Consider the following 2500-nt stretch of genomic DNA (forward strand, 5'->3'; position numbering starts at 1 on the left):
AGATAGATAGATAGATAGATAGATAGATAGATATAGATAGATAGATAGATAGATAGATATATAAATATATGTATATATATATATATATATATATATATATATATATATATATATATATATATATATATATATATATATATATATATATATATACCCATCTCTCTCTCTATTTATCTATTTATTTATCCATCTCTCTCTCTCTCTCTCTCTCTCTCTCTCTCTCTCTCTCTCTCTCTCTCTCTCTCTCTCTCTCTCTCTCTCTCTCTCTCTCTATCTATCTATCTATCTATCTATCTCTCTATCTCTCTCACGCTCTCTCTCTCTCTCTCTCTCTCTCTCTCTCTCTCTCTCTCTCTCTCTCTCTCTCTCTCTCTCTCTCTCTCTCTCTCTCTCTCTCTCTCTTTCTTTCTCCTTCCCTTCATTCTTGCTTCCTTTCACCCTGTTCAACCGTCTCTCCGTCTTCCCTCTTCCTCTTGCGCCCTATAACCTCTCCTCTTTTCACTTGTATCCTCCCCTCTCTTCCAACTCTTTCTTCCTCTCGCTTCCTCTTTCTCTCTTCCCTCACCTCCCTTCCCTCCCCTCCCCCGCTTCCCCCTCGCTTCCCTCCCATCACCTCTCTTCCCTCCCCTCTCTCCTCCCCCGCTTCCCCTCTTCCTCCCTTGATTCCCTCTCTTTCCTCTCCTCACTTCCCCTCTTTCCTCTCCTCGCTACCGTTATCTCCTCTCCTCTTTCCTCTCTCGGCTTCCACTCTTCCCCCCCTTCCTTCCCCTCTCTCCTCTCCCCTTTCCTCCCTCGGCATCCACTCTTCCCCCCCCCTTCCTTCCTCTCTTTCCTCTCCTCACTTCCCCTCTTTCTTCCCCTTTCTTCCCCTCTCTTATTCGCACGATGTAGAGCAAATCGCAAGGAGATTCGCTGCAGACTTCTGGTGACAGTTGCAAGTGGCAGGTCCAATTAGCGTGGCCACATTGTAGCAAATGTGAACCTTTGGCTTTCTTTTCATTATCATTTTTTTTTTTCTTTTTTCATATTTGGCTAAGATCTTAATTATTATTATTGTTTTCATGATTATTTCTATATATTTTTTTTATTATTGTTACGTCATTATTATCATTATTGTTCTTATCCTTTTGTTTGTTTTTAATCTTATTATTAATATCATTTTTTTTTTCATTTTTGGCTAAGATCTTAATTATTATAATTGTTTTCATGATTATTTCTTTATATATTTTTTTGTTGTTATCATGATTGTTATTACTATTATCATTATTGTTAATCTTATTATTAATATCCATATTATTATTAATATAATTGTCATTACTATTATCATTATAATCATAATTTATATAATTTGTATCATTCTTATCATTACTATCCTTATAATCATTATTATAACTATTATTAGTAGTGAAATTGTTATTATAACTATAATTACTGCCATTGTTATTACAACTATTATTACTATCATCCTTATGATTTTCCTATCAAAGGATATTAGAGACATATTCTCAGAATGTTTTCTAGTTAAAGGACTAATATCATTATGATTATATTTTTTTTGATACTACCATTATTATCATATTGATATTCTCAAACTACGATGCTCCTTTTCTCTCCCATAGGGTCTGTTGACAGGATCTATTGACCTGTTAAATTACCGTTGTGTGTTTATTGTCCTTCTAAATAGCTTTCTATGTGCAAGAAATGGCAGGGGTTACCATCCACTTGGGGTATGGAGCTTGAGCTGACGTCTAACGCAGCACCACACAGCACTGTTTTTGTAATAACGTTATTATCCATACTGTTGTTTTTACATTTTTGTTGTTTAAATGTTTTCTCATCATTGCTATTATTATTATTATTATTATTATTATCATTATTATCATCATTCTCTCCATTGTCATCATTATCATTATTGATCATCATCACTATTTCTATCATTATCTTTATTGCTGTTGTTATGGTATGAATATTTTTTTTGTACTGCCATTGTCATTAAAATCAATAACCGCATCATTTTACCATTGCTATTATCATGATTACTATTGATATTACTAAAACTAGTCTATCATCTTTATCATCATTACCAATACAATTATTATCATCAACGTTATGATTTTCACTAATATGAGTATCATATTATCAGCAGCAACGTCATTAGTATCATTATCGTCATTATTATCACTATCACATTAACCACAATGATTGTATGCCATTACACTGTGCATCACCAAATTTGTTCATTCAGATGATCATAATTAACTTTTCACTTCTGCCTCCCTTACCTTCCCTCCCGCGTCCCACTAATCCTCTATTTCACTCTCCTCCATCCTCGCTCATTCTCTGCTGTCCCCCTCTCTTTCCTCTCGTCTTATCCTCTTCCCCTTTCTCTTCCCTCCTTCGCTTCCTCCTTTTCTACCGTCATCACGTTTTTCGGGTTCTGCGTTACCTTCTCTCCCCCTTCCCCTATCCTCGCTTCTATACCTCTTCCCGATCTTCTTTC

General features: G+C 35.5%; 1 protein-coding gene across 1 annotated transcript in view; it reads left to right on the plus strand.

Annotated features, from left to right (window-relative positions):
• LOC138863309 (putative neural-cadherin 2) overlaps nt 1-2500 on the plus strand; it is a 27265-nt gene that overhangs the window by 13082 nt on the left and 11683 nt on the right. The gene's annotated exons all lie outside the window — the stretch shown is intronic.

This window comes from Penaeus vannamei, chromosome 11 (assembly GCF_042767895.1).
Source record: "Penaeus vannamei isolate JL-2024 chromosome 11, ASM4276789v1, whole genome shotgun sequence".
Lineage (NCBI taxonomy): Eukaryota > Metazoa > Arthropoda > Malacostraca > Decapoda > Penaeidae > Penaeus > Penaeus vannamei.